Consider the following 15779-nt stretch of genomic DNA (forward strand, 5'->3'; position numbering starts at 1 on the left):
ACATCGAATCCCTACCCAGAGGCGAAGTAGAGAATCGTATAAGTTCGCAGCAGTACAGTGTCTAACCGTTCACTAACAATAAAATCTCCTGAGAGCAAAGACAGCAAGTCCATCTATACCAACAAAAGCTGATACTGAACGACTATCTAACATGGGTGCTCAAAACGGAAGACCGCTTTCTCTTCATTGCTAGCTACCCAGCAAAGGGCCGGCCGGAGTGGCCGAGCGGTTCTAGGCGCTACAGTCTGGAACCGCGAGACTGCAACGGTCGGAGGTTCGAATCCTGCCTCGGGTATGGGTGTGTGTGATGTCCTTATGTTAGTTAGATTTAAGTAGTTCTAAGTTATAGGGGACTGATGACCTCAGAAGTTAAGTCCCATAGTGCTCAGAGTCATTTGAACTTCCCAGCAAAGCTCGCCCCCCCCACCCTCGTAACTGCAGAAGGTGAATCATATTCTCGAAACCACGGAACATCCTCACCCTCTACAGATTCTTCCAAACGCCGACCAACCATATTTTAGTCTTTTGACGTCCGGCGTGGAAAGTTTATGAGGAAATACCTATTCCCGTTAATTAGGAAGTCATTCAATGGTACACTTCTCAGAGTAAAAATCCTCGGAAATAACCCAGCTTGCGTGATTTTCGAGGTAATGCTTCCTCTTTCCTGTCTGTCGTGTCCAAGATTTTCAGAGTTTCCGAAGTATTGTCTGGGTATCCTTCTGGCCTCGCTACACAACTGGCCGGCCGCCGCTCTATCGTGCTTCAGCACTCAGGTGCCCCAATCTTCAGTCTTGGGCCTGTGTTAAACAGGACCAACACACCTGTGCGGGCTTTTCCACCCAGGGCCTGAATTATGCCTGCCGTTTCATTTCCACTGGCGTTACAAGCTCTGCTAGTATAGGCAATCATTCATTACGCCGTTTTGATAATAAAGACAAACCTTTCATGCAATAAGCGTTAACAACTATTTACAAGATGTAGGTGACAATGTCAGTCTTCTTTAAATATTCATATATGCGATGTACAACCAATCAAAAATGTTCAAATGTGTGTGAAATCTTATAGGACTTAACTACTAAGGTTATCAGTCCCTAAGCTTACACACTACTTAACCTAAATTATCCTAAGGACAAACACACACACCCATGCACGAGGGAGGACTCGAACCTCCGCCGGGATCAGCCGCACAGTCCATGACTGCAGCGCCCGAGACCGCTCGCCTAATACCGCGCGACTACAACCAATCAAATGATACCTAATTCCAACTGTAAATCATGGCAAAGTATGTAAGGTGCGAAATTATAGCCACCTTACACATGATATAAAAGCCATTTCCCACGCAACGTGGAATGTAAAGGACATATGTGGCTCGACCAAAGACCCTTTAGGATTGCAGATGCCGGGCATCTACAGTATCGAGTGTGAATGTGGAAGGCAGTACATCGAACAAACGCAACGGTGTATATCACGGCTGTGTACGGAGCACGTCAGAAGCGTGCGCTTACGGCAAATAAGAAAGTCCGTGGTAGCAGAGCATAGCATTAACGAGAGGCACACCTTCAACTTTGAAGAAACGAAGAAGATATGCACTGACAACGGACTCTGGGACTCCATCTTTAAGGAGACAGTGGAAATACGTCTCCACAACAGTCTGGTCAATCTGGATAAGGGATTTCAACTTAGCGCAGCGTGGGATCCCGCAACTGATACGTCAGGTACACTCCGTTCGGAAGGTGGTGGCGTCCGCGGACGGCATGGACAGCGACCAGGACTCGACGCCCGCACCAGAGCCACACCGTGGTCCCCTACCACCGGCCGCGCTGTGATCCTCCACCACCGTCGAGCCACTCGGCACCTTTTTCCGGAGGCGCATGATTGGCCTGCTGGCAAGTAACTCTATAGAAATATCCAGCACAGCGTCCTGACAACTCGCTTGAGGATGATGGGTATGACACTCATCGAAACGTTTTGACAAGACGACACCACCACTCTGCTCATCACCTGAGAAGAGTTCATCAGTGGAATACCCTGAGAGAGTCTTCAATCGATCTTACTAATATATCTCTCCCCAAGATTTGCAAATATTCTAAGCGAAATGTGACTGAAGTAAATTGTTTCAGAAGTTACAAAATGTGCTTTCATCAGTTTAATCTCATCAGTATGGACACCTTTGAATTCTGAAGTTTCCACCCTATTTATTATTTCCTCACCATGTGTTATACTTATCACTGGTGTAGTACCTAGATGTGCAGAACTGAATATATAATGTCTTTTTAAAATTCAGAGTGTGACAATGTGCAGAAACTAGTCAATGATGCTTTTAAGAACATTGCTTACCATTAGCTTTTAAGAACATTGCTTACCATTACAATGATATCGCTACAACGGCGGCACGAAGTTTTTCCCAAGTGGAGGGACAACCACGAAAAACAAAATGTGACTTATCCGCCGCTCGCATTCCCCTCAGGACAATTGAAACTAATTCCCGTTCTGGCAAGTCGACTAACAAGGCCAAATAGGCTATCTTAACTCTTTCCACTTATTGATGCAATTCCTCCCTACCTTGCTGCATCTACCAAATATAGCGACACTCGAACTGCTTACAAACTCCCGTGGTCAATCTTTCGCTGATCACAAGCTCCCTGAACTGCTGCAATGAAAACCCTTCTGCCATGGCCCTGGATACCAGAGACCTCAATTCGCCTCTAGTTAAAGGATACGATAGAGACAAAACACATCAGCGTGTTGCTCAAAGCGAACCAACAACCATAACAACCTTTCAATTTGCTCAAGTCGGTCTGTAGCAGATAGATACAGATGCACCAGGGGATTAGGCAATTAAGCAAACGCCCCGGCTAACCCCTCGGAGGACATAAGGGCGTTATTCCGGGGTTCGCTAGCGGACCATTCGGAAGATAACAAATCCTGCTCCCCTGTCCTCTTCCCATCAAGCTCTAACCATGTGACCTTAAACTGCAATTTATTGACCAAGGACGCCAATTCAGCGGTTGATTCCATATCACAATCCTCTAACTTTAACGCCCTTAAATCAGATATTCAGTTGGTTAAATGTATCAACTGTGCCTGCACCCTGTCTAGCTGACTGCCACTAGGTTGAGTGCCCTCTGAAAAGCCGATGTTGACCTCAAGATTCCTAACAGCTTTAAACAAAAACTCAATGGCTGCCTTTGTCTCAGCCACAACATCCGGCATGACGTCCACCGGCTGAAGAGCAGTAGCACACAAGCGGGCTGCTAAGTCCGGAACACTACCCTCAATAGGCTGGCGTCTTATCGCCAACTCACAAGTGACGTGGTCCCTCCTCAATAGGACGATCCCGGGGCACTGCCTGACCGCCATTACAGAGTTGATCACCTAAAACAGAACAGAATACCAAAGGCAGAAATCGTAGAACACTCACAGACATTAACAAATCAAACCAACAGCCACTGAAATGACGATATTACAATCGTAACCACGTTCTGCTGCCAGTTGAAACCTGGTGGTAGTCAAGGGAAGGCAGGATTTGGTTACGATTGTGGACAGGGCCTTAACCAGTTACTATTAGTTGCCTTTACAATTACACACAACTTATTTTAAAGCAGTAATTTCAGACTCAACAATAAATAAAAAATACCACATGTTATTAATGATGAAATAAACAACAGTGTAAATAATAGTGTTTTCAGTGAGTTACAATTTAGCAAATCACCATTAAATACAGACACAACAGATAGTGTTTTAAAAGCAAGCCATTGTGATCTGGGCAGAAGGCCTTACACGCCAGGAATGGCAATAAATTAAGAATTGTTTAAAACTCGCTGCAACTTACAAATTACAGGTATTGAAATATTAAAGGCAAGTCGCCACAAACACAGCAGACGGCTTCAGACGCCAGGAATGGCAGTAAATAAGGTTTTAAAGGCTTACTCCGTAAATACAAATACCAAATTTGAGTTTTAAGACAAATGTCCACAGTGACAGATGGAAGCCTTACACGCCAGGAATGGCAACAATATAAAAATTTTTGTAACCTGCTGTTAAACAGCAAATACAATAGCAAAGTTAATTAAAAAAAAAAAAAAAAAAAAAAAAAAAAAAAAAAAAAAAACAAGCAACTGATCCAGACAGTGCTCCAGGAATTGACCTCTGAGAAGGTCCGGCTACAAACACTTTCGCGAGCGATGAGATAGGCTGCCAAGAGTTGCATTCACTTCACAAGATGGTAACTCAGACTAACGAATGACTAATGATAATCTTGCTGAAGCTACCTGACGTCCGATAAACCAAATGCAACGATGGAACAATACGCCAAAGCCGGAACCGGCGGTCTGCACTACGTCCAGAATACTGTGTTTAGAGCCCCCAGAACGAGAAAGAAATCATTACCACCAGAGTAGAGGAATAACCAACCGGCCTACAATCAAGACAGCTGTCAAAACTACACGTCTTACCGTACAGCAGCGGCAAGGCTAGGAAATATACACTGCCGTTACATACACGAATCCCCAGGGCAGGTAACTGAGGCCTTAGTGGTCACCAGCCAAGAAAAATTACCACTGGTTCAACTTAATAAATTGTAACCAGTTGAACGCAGAAATAATTATAAGAAGTCGAGGAAAGCGATTCAGATCCGCCTTCCCCAAGAACTCCACTCGCTGCTCTTCGCCTCGGCGACATTACGAGTAGCAATACGAACCCAAGTCACTGGAGAATCGCGAAATAGCACACTTGTGAAGGTTTCTTTACTTGGATCGAAATGCACTCATCTTAAAGCTTGTTGGATCCGATTTACGACGAGGTCGTGCACTCTCGTGACCACAGCCCTTCCATCTGTCAGTCCATGCGTGCCGCCAGCAGTCCCGGCGTGTTCTGGGAATGCACAGACCTGGCTCCTCCAGAGTCCCCAACCGAATTCTTACACTCACAAGACCCGGAAAAACAACAGCGTCGCCCCAAAGATAGGGCAACAGTTACTACATATCGATAACCGCCGCTGCTGCCACTGGCGGACAGGCAACGCTTGCGAAACCGACTGGCGCCAGTCAACACGAGAAGAAGACAAACAACCCCAGCCGAGCTAACTAAACGATACCGCCTGGCCTGCAACAGAGGGCAGATATCTACAAACAGCACCAACGCGACCTGCAGCACGGCTCAGTGATACAAAAAACTTATGATAATTCAGAGTACTGATGGTTATTTACGAAGTGTTTATACTTGTTGTAGATAGATTACTCTGATACTTAAAATGTAAGCACGATTATCTTCACAGTATATCTTTTTGTAACAAGGTAATATTAAAATGATTATGGATATGACACATTTATGAAGCTGACTATCTTCTAAATTAAATATGACATTCTTCAACAAAGTGATCGGAAGGTTAGGAAATAAAGCAGTAAAATATTTGAAAAGGTATTTTTTGTTCATTTACTGACAATTTTAAAATAATACTTAATGTGACCCCCCATGAAACACAGATCTTGCTGTTGGTGGTGAGGCTTGCATACCTCAGTGGTACAGACAGCCGCACTTTAACTGCAAACACAATGGAGGCATATCTCTTGAGATCCTAGACAAACATGTGGTTCCTGAAGAGGTGTTCAAATGGCTCTGAGCACTATGCGACTTAACTTCTGAGGTCATCAGTCGCCTAGAACTTAGAACTAATTAAACCTAACTAACCTAAGGACATCACACACATCCATGCCCGAGGCAGGATTCGAACCTGCGACCGTAGCGACCGCGTGGTTCCAGACTGCAGCGCCTAGAACCGCACGGCCACTCCGGCCGGCTGCAGAGGTCTAGCAGCCTTTTTGATAGTTGCAGGGGCAGGGGTCTGGATAACTGACCGATCTGCCCTTTTATTATTAGCCAAAATGGCCCTGCTGTGCTGGTACTGTGAAGAGTTGAAAGCAACGAAAAACCATAGCAGTAATTTTTACCGGGGGCATCCAGCTCTACTGTATGGTTAAATCATGATGACACCCTCTTGGGTAAAATATTCTGGAGGTAAAGTAGGTCCCCATTCAGATCCTCGGCCAGGGACTACCCAGGAGAATGTTATTATCAGGAGAAACAAACCTTCTATGAATCACAGGGTCGAATATCCAATTCCTTGATTGGGAAGGTGGGTTAGAAAATTTAAAAACGATAATGTATAGGTTAAAGGTAGATGTAGTGGAAATTAGTGAAGTTTCATAGCAGGAGGAACAGTGCTTCTAGTTGGGTGAATACAGGATTATAAATACAAAATCAAACGGGGGTAATGCAGTTGTGGGTTTGGTATTGAACAAGAAAATAGGAGTGTGGGTAAGCTATTATGAACAGCATAGTGAACACGTTATTGTAGTCAAGACAGGCACAAAGCCCACACCCACCACAGCAGTACAAGCTTCTATGCCAACTAGCTCCACTGACAATGAAGAGATTGAAAACACATACGATGAGATAAAAGAAATTATCCAGATAGTTATGGGAGACGAAAATTTAATAGTTCTGGGGGACTGGTATACGATAGCAGGAAAAGGAAGAGAAGGAAAGATAGTAGGTGAATATGGACTGGGGGAAAGGAATGAAAGAGGAAGCCACCTGGCAGAATTCTGCACAGAGCATAATTTAATCATCGCTAACATTTAGTTTAAGAATCATGAAAGAATGCTGTATACATGAAATAGACCTGGAGACACTGGAAGGTTGCAAATTGATTGTACAGGATGAGTCACTAACTATTGCCACCAAGAATAACTCTGAAAGTATGATAGGATGGGAAAAGTTCGTGGGACAAAAGTTGCATGGGACAACGGTGTTTTTTGGTTGGTTTATGGTTGCTAGGTGGGGTCCCTTCAGAGATATGAAAGTCAACTTTTTTAAATGGGATGCTGTAGGTTGGTTATTGTTTTCTGATAGTGGCTATCAAGACGAATCCAATGATGTGTAACAGTAACTTCTTTGAAGGTCAATGAAGGTCACAAAAGTGCAGCAACGCCCATTTACAGAAGGTGTTCGAAGTGATGACCATTGGTATCAATGCAGTGCTGCAATTTTCTTATCATGGATTGAGTGGTATTCCTTATCACATCGGCACTTATCGAAGCACATGCTCTGACAATTCTCTCTCGCATATCTTCAGGTGTAGTTGGAACGTCTTTATAAACAATGTCTTTTATGAATCCCCACAAGAAAAAATCCAGAGGCGTCAAGTCTGGCGAACGAGCCGGCCATGACACATATCCTCCGCGTCCAATCCAATGATTTGGAAATTGTCTCTGCAGCTTATTTCTAGCCATCAACGAACAATGTGCTGGACACCCATCGTGTTGATGCCACATTCTGTACCTTGTTCCTAAAGGTATTTCTTCCAATAACATACCTACATGTTTCTTGCAGGAATGTGGTTTACTTCCCAGCATTAAGATTTCTTTCGACGAAATGGGGCCTATAGTTCATTCCTCAAGAATCCCACACCATACATTCACCGACCACAGTGTTTTGTATGCAACTTGCAGCCGCCAATTTGGATTTTCAGTTGCCCAATAATGCATGTTATGCAAATTAACATTTCCACGGTTTGTGAATGTAGTCTCGTCAGTAAATAAAATGAAATTAATAAATGTGTCATCCCTCTGAATCTGTAGTTGAGTCCGCCGGCAGAATTCAATGCGACGCATTCAATCCGTAACAGTTAATTTTTGGTGGAGACCAATATGGTAAGGATGATATTTATGGCGATGTAGAACACGAACAACACTATTCTGGCTCATGTCAGATTCCCTTGCGATTTGACGTGAACTAACACAAGGATCTCGAACCACAGTGGGAAAAGTACCAATTTTCGCTTCCTTGTTAGTAACTTCCCTTTGCCAAATACATTTCCGATGCGTTAAATATCCCAGTTGTTCTCAATTTATCATACACATATTTCAATGTACGACGTGTAGGGTGAGTATGTTGAAGATATCTGTCAGCGTATAAGTCTCTAGCTCTCACTGAACTTAGTTGGCTTTCTTCGTGAATGAGAGGCATATCGACCTGTTCTTCGCAGGAATACATAATTCACATTCGCTTGAGTCGACGATACTAGTCTTACCGTTCCTGTTAGTGTTGTATTGCGAAACTGTCGACTGGTGTTTACATGTCAATGGCAATTTAGATGGATACGCCGTTTTCGGCGAATATTTACTATTTGCACGATATACAAGAGAGAACTGTCAGAACATGTGCTTCGATAAGCGCCGAAGTGATAAGGAATACCACTCAATCCATGATAAGGAGAGTGCAGCACTGCATTGATACCAATATTTATCACTTCGAACACCTTCTGTAAATAGACGTTCATGCTACCTTTTTTACCTTCGTTGACCTTAAAATACCTTACTGCTACACATCGTTGTATTCATCTCGATAGCCGCTATCAGAAAATAAGTACCAAGCTATAGTATCCCATTTAAAGAAACGGAGTTGACCTTCATATCTCTGACATGACCCTACCTAGCAACAAGAAACAAACGTCGTACTGTGGCCCCCGTTGTCCCATGCAATATTTTTCCCACTAACTTTTCAGCTACTATCATACTTTCAGAGTTATTCCTGGTGGCAATAGTTAGTGACTCACTCTGTATAATGGTAAGACAGAGCTTTCAGAACCGGGTTTAAATTGTAAGACATTTCCAGGGGCAGATGTGGACTCTGACCACAATGTATTGGTTATGAGCTGTAAATAAAAACTTGAAGAAACTGAAAAAGGTACGAAATTATGAAGATGGCACCTGAATAAGCAGAAAGCAATAGATGTTATTGAGAGTTTCAGAGGGAGCATAAGGGAACAGCTGATAAGAGCAGGGGAAAGGAATAGATTAGAAGTAACTTTGAGAGATGAAAGAGTGAAGGCAGAGGAGGATCAAATAGGTAAAAAGACGAGGGCTAGAAGAAATCCTTGGGTTTCAGAAGAGACACTGAATTTAACTGAAGAATGGAGAAAATATAAAAATGCAGTAAATGAAGCAGGCGAAAGCAAACACAAACGTCTAAAAAATGAGACTGACGGGAAATGCAAATGGCTATGCAGGAATGGCTAGAGCACAAATGTAAGGTTTTAGAAGCATTATCATTAGGGGAAAGATAGCTACAAATTACAGGAAAGTAAGGAGGCGTTTGGAGAAGAGAGAATCACCTGTATGAATATCAAGATCACAGGTGAACAACTAGTCACAAGCAAAGAAGGGAAAATTTGACAGAGTTCTGAAAGACCTAAGTCAGTACTAGGCCCTGAGAGTAGACAACGTTCCATTAGAAGAACTGGTAGCCTAGGAAGAGCCACAGATAACAAAACTGTTCCATCTGGTGAGCAATATGCATCAAACAGAATAAATATTCTCAGACTTCAGAAAGAATACTATACTTCAAGTTCCAAAGAAAGCAGGTGCTGTCGGGTGCGAATATTACCAAACTATTAGTTTAATAAGTCGCAGTTGCAAAATACTAAGACGAATTCTTTGCAGAAGAATGCAAAAACTGGTAGAAGATCTTTTGGATTCTGGAGAAATGTAGAAACACGTGAGGCAATATTAAAACAATGACTTATCGTAGAAGATAGGTTAAGGAAAGGCAAAGCTACGTTTATAGCATTTGTAGACTTAGAGGGAGCTTTTGACAATGCTGATTGGAATACTCTCTTCGAAATTCTGAGGATAGCAGGGATAAACTACAGGGTGCGAAAGGCTATTTACAGTTTGTACAGAAACAAGACAGCAGTTATAACAGTTGAGGGGCATGAAAAGGAAACATTGGCTGAGAAGAGAGTGAGACAGGGTTATAGCCTGATGCCTACACTGTTCAATCTGTACACTGAGCAAGCAGTATCGTAAACAAAAGAAAAATCTGCAGAAGGAATAAAGTCCAGGGAGCAGAAATAAAAACTGTGAGATTTTCCAATGATATTGTAATTCTGTCAGAGACAGCAAAGGACAGTTGAACAGAATAGACAGTGTCTTTAAAGGACGATCTAAGATGAACATCAACAAAAGCAAAACAAGGATAATGTAATGTAGTCGAATTAAACCAGGTTATGCTGACGGAAGTAGATTAGGAAAACAAACGCTTAAAGTAGTAGATGAGTTTTGCTATTTGGAAAGCAAAATAAATGACGATGGCTTAAGTAAAGAGGATATAAAACATAGACTGGCAATGGTAAGGAAAGCACTTCTGAAGAAGAGAAATTTGTTGATATCAAGTACAGATTTAAGTGTCAAGAACTCTTTTATGAAATTATGTCTATGGAGTGCAGCCATATACGGAAGTGAAACATGGATGATAAACTGTTTGGACAAGAAGAGAATAGAAGCTTTCGAAATGTTGTACTACAGAAGAATGCTGAAGATTAGATGGATAGATCACGTAATTAATGAAGAAGTACTGAATGGTATTGGGGAACAAACAAATTAGTAGCACAACCTGACTACAAGTGCAAGAAGAGATCGGTAGGTAGGACATATTCTGAGACATCAGGGAATCACCAACTTAGTACTGGAGAGAAGTGTGGTGGGTAAAAGACGTGGAGAGAGGCCAAGAGATTTACACAGTAAGTAGATTCAGCAGAATGTAGGTTGCAGTAGTTGGGTTTGGTTGTTTCGGGGGAGGAGACCAGACAGTGAGGTCATCGGTCTCATCGGATTAGGGAAGGAAGGGGAAGGAAATCGGCAGAGCCCTTTCAAAGGAACCATCCCGGCATTTGCCTGGAGCGATTTAGGGAAATCACGGAAAACCTAAATGAGGATGGCCGGACGCGGGATTGAACCGTCGTCCTCCCGTCGTTACTCACAGACAAAGGGGCTTGCACAAGATCAAGTGGCTTGCAGAGCTGCATCAAACCAATCTTTGGACTGAAGACCACAACAACAACAACGACAACTAAATGTGAAAGATCTGAAGCAAGAAGAAATCTAAAATGAGAAAATTGTTAGTTTTAAACAAAAATAACCAGTCGCAAAGAGCCTTTGACTAATCTTCCTCGAAAGTAAAAATGTAGGGAACATATTGTAAACATGCTTATACTCTATAATCATAGCTTGCACGAAATACATCTACTCACAAGCACCAAAAGTTGTAGTTTCAATGATATCAAATGAAAGCTTATAAATTATGCTTTAAAATAATAATATAATCAACTGCTTTCTGAAAAAGAGCTGATGAAGGAAAGACTATTCACAAAGAGCCATATCTGATACGTAACTACACAAAATGGAATATTATATTTAATCCTATTTGAAGACAGATGACAATTGCTGAGACTGTTACCAAAGTTTGTCAGTGACGATCTTAGAAAAATCTGGTTTTTCAATCACTTTTCTTCTGTGAACACTTAGTGTGCACAAACCATACAACTCCGGTTTTCATTCACTGTGGAAAGAGGACACTTTTTTGCTCTTCATGGAATACTAAATGATAATTCATGTGTACCTGTAGTTGTAGCTAAAGGAAGAGCAATTAACAGCGCCGTTTTTACAGCAGGGAAAAATTCTGTACGTTTGTCAACAATGGCTGATAGATTTGTAAGTATTTACACTCTCACTGAGAAAAAAATTGTACAACAGTGTACTTTCAGGTAGGAAATTTTCACTATTATAATACCTCTGAATATTTCTGTATTTTTTGCACACATTTTTCATTTGATGAGGATGTAGTTTAAATAAACTAAGATGTTTCTGTATACTCATCTGAAAGTCAGGATTGCGATGAGGAAATTATAGAATCAAATAAATGGGATGAAACTTGATCATCTGTAACACTCATTTAGAGAGTTACCTGGATGATGTTTCTCATCTTGTCTTGGTACTGAAAGATCCACATTTACTTAATCTGTCACATTTTTAGCAAAAAAATGGTTCAAATGGCTCTGAGCACTATGGGACTTAACATCTTAGGTCATCAGTCCCCTAGAACTTAGAACTACTTAAACCTAACTAACCTAAGGACATCACACACATCCATGCCCGAGGCAGGATTCGAACCTGCGACCGTAGCAGTCCCGTGATTCCGGACTTAAGCGCCTAGAACCGCTTGGCCACCGCGGCCGGTACATTTTTAACAGTTGTAAGTATATCTTCAAATACTGATATCAAATTTTCTGTGTGTTGCTTCAAGATTTTTATTATTTCTTGTACATGGATATGTGCTTTTGATAAATTCAATTCAACAGCCTGTAAAGCCATGCAAACTGATTCTAACACTGGAAAATATTTGATGGTTACTACGAGAGACGCAATAGCTTTGGAGTGAGTGCAAGCATTGTACAATTATTGGTATGCCATCTGTCTTGTTCGATGTTTTCGTCAGGAGTCTTTCCAATCCATTCAACAATTTTAAGTCTTTTATACTCCTGCACAAAAGCACTTATCAATTCTGAACCTTTGCATTGGTATCTGTCCCTTAACACTCTTATTCCCATTCTTTAACATTCTTTCAATTTTTCTGCTTCTTTGATATATTATTTGAGAAACTGCGTCAGTATACTACCATCCTATATAGCACCCTACTCAATGGAAACTTTTATTAATTTCCCACTTTATTATTCACGTTTTTTTTGTAATATAGGCCATCTGTCTGTCTATTTCTCACCCCCTTGCTCTTTGGTTCGGTCATTGCAGTCGTACACTCTCCAGCTACTGCCATATTCAACATGACCGAACTACTAAATGCTGCCTCTGCCACTCTGTTCTCCAAATTCCAACTAAATTCTCTTCAAAGTCTTCAAGAAATATATCATAGGAAGGAAATTCATGTCGAAGAAAGATGTCTTGAACAGAATGAACTCTTATTTCGATGAGCCCTGGAAAATGAAAAATAGGTCAGAAAGGCTTTGGACGAGGCATACGAATCTTATTAGAAATTTTATTTAGAAACGAGTAGAATTTGTGCTACAAAATAAATTTGGCTTTCAAAAGTTACTATCGTTTCAGCCAGTACTAGTAGATCTAAGATTAGCGAATACCTTTTCTTGTACAGTGACGAGCTATGCACAGTCCAGTAACATTAAAGTGACCACCGCTTATGTTCAACGTCGGCGTGCAATAATCACTCACAGACGGCAGGAAGCAGCACCAGCAGTGGAGAATGTCTAAAGTGTACTGGGGGGATGCGGAAAAGAGTATAGTTGTCGTAGTGCAGAAAAAGAGCCATCTGTCTAACGTCCATAAAGACATGATACTGGCTTTCGAGCCAAGGGTGGCAGCATTTCCGAAACGGCTAAGTTTGTAACTGTTAATGTGGTTAAAGTATGGCGCTGTCCACAACCGGAGCTGAGAAAACTATGGGATACCACAAGCAATAGATGACAGGGGGAGTGCGTAGGTTTGTACAGGCGAAGAGACCTGCAACTGTTGAGCAACTGACCACACAGCTGAACTAAGGACTACCAACAGTGTCTCTTCAACGACCGTTCAGCGAACGTTGCTTTGTATGGGCTTCCACAAAGGCACATGGCTTATGTATCCATGCTGACAGCTGTTCATCAGCAATGAGGCCTGGAATGTGCGCCAAAACAGCAGCTGCACTGAGCAGCGACAAGAGGGGAGAGGTGGCCTTTTCAGATGACCGTCGACGTGTATGGCGTGGAACGTCTGAAAGCAAGCACCATGTAAAATCGTCGGAAGGGTCAAGACCGGAGGAGGGGGCGTTATGGGCTGGGGAATGTTGTCGTGGCGTTCCATGTATGATATCAGCATTCTGGAAAGCACAATGGATCAACACAAGTATGCATCTATCCTTGGGGACCATGTCCACCCCTACATGCAGTTCACTTTTCCTCAGCACAGTTGTATCTACCAGCAGGACAGTGCAAGTGTCACACAGCTCGCAGTCTACGTCCGTGGTTTGAAGAGCACCAGGATGAGATTGCCATACTCCCCTGGCCAACAAATTCCTCGGATTTAAACCGAATCGAGAATCTTTGGGACCACCTCTATCGGGTTGTTCGCGGCATCGATCCTCAACCGAGAAACCTAGCGCAGCCGGATACGGCATGGAGTCGGCATGGCACACATCCCTGTAGTTACTTTCCCGAACCTCACTGACTCTCTTCCAGTACGTCTCGCAGCCGTCCGCACTGTAAAAGGTTGTTATTCAGGCTTAGGACAGATGTATATTGAGCAAGCAGTAAAGGAAACAAAAGAAAAATTCGGAGTTAGAATTAAAATCCATGGAGAAGAAATAAAAACTTCGAGGTTCGCCGATGACATTGTAATTCTGTCAGAGACAGCAAAGGACTTGGAAGAGCAGCTGAACGGAATGGACAGTGTCTTGAAAGGAGGATATAAGATGAACATCAACAAAAGCAAAACGAGGATAATGGAATGTAGTCGAGTTAAATCGGGTGATGCTGCGGGAATTAGATTAGGAAATGAGACGCTTAAAGTAGTAAACGAGTTTTGCTATTTGGGGAGCAAATTAACTGATGATGGTCAAAGTAGAGAGGATATAAAATGTAGACTGGCAATGGCAAGGAAAGCGTTTCTGAAGAAGAGAAATTTGTTAACAACGAGTATAGATTTAAGTGTCAGGAAGTCCTTTCTGAAAGTATTTGTATGTAGTGTAGCCATGTATGGAAGTGAAACGTGGACGATAAATAGTTTTGACAAGAAGAAAATAGAAGCTTTCGAAATGTGGTGCTACAGAAGAATGCTGAAGATTAGATGGGTAGGTCACATAACTAATGAGGAGGTATTGAATAGAATTGGAGAGAAGAGAAATTTGTGGCACAACTTGACTAGACGAAGGGATCGCTTGGTAGGGCATATTCTGGGGCATCAAGGGATCACCAACTTAGTATTGGAGGGCAGCGTGGAGAGTAAAAATCGTAGAGGGAGACCAAGAGATGAATATACTAAACAGATTCAGAAGCATGTAGGTTGCAGTAGGTACTGGATGATGAAGAACCTTGCACAGGATAGAGTAGCACGGATAGCTGCATCAAACCACTCTCTGGACTGAAGACCACGACAACAAGAAGGTACGCAGCGACGCGCATATTATCTTATCTGTGGCTAACATTATCTCATACCGAGATTAGTCGCTTAATTATTGTTTGACATTTTCTTAAAAAAAACTTTACGAATGCAATTGCTACGCTGGATGGAAGGCGGAAAGCATGTTAGATGTTACACTTATTCCTTGACTTTCGGAAAGCGTTCTATGCAGTTCCACACAGACGTGTAATTATCAAAATACGAACATTCGGTGCATGACATACGCTATGTGATTGGATTCAAGAATTCCTAGTGAAACTGAATACACTACGTCATACTTAATGGAGAGAAATCTTCAGATGTAAATTGTAGCGTGCCAAAACTTTTCGGCGCACTATTCTCCTGAACAGCTGAAAGCCTGAAGATGAGTCCGTGTTTTTCCTTTATTTTCTTCTTTCAGTGACGTTTTAATATATTAGTATCGAAATAGTTACTTAAACTAAATAGTTTTGTTTGTTTCCTGTTTCATGACACCGAGCGAAGACAAAGGAGGCCCCCGACGACCAGGTTACAGAAGGACCTGTCCATGGACTAGCTTGCATGAATGCTTTTTAATTAATATGTCAAAAATAGAAATGTTTTTTATTTCAACTATATCATTATACAGTGAAACAAAAAGTATGACAACCTGCCAAACAGTCGGCAACTGTGAGTATGTTGTTGTTTATTGTCTATTGCGGCAGAAAGTATTATTAAATAAGCTGTGCAATTTACTGTGAGGATCCAATAAAACTGAAACTGAAGATTCAGGATGAG

The sequence above is a fragment of the Schistocerca serialis genome, chromosome 8 (assembly GCF_023864345.2).
Source record: "Schistocerca serialis cubense isolate TAMUIC-IGC-003099 chromosome 8, iqSchSeri2.2, whole genome shotgun sequence".
NCBI lineage: Eukaryota > Metazoa > Arthropoda > Insecta > Orthoptera > Acrididae > Schistocerca > Schistocerca serialis.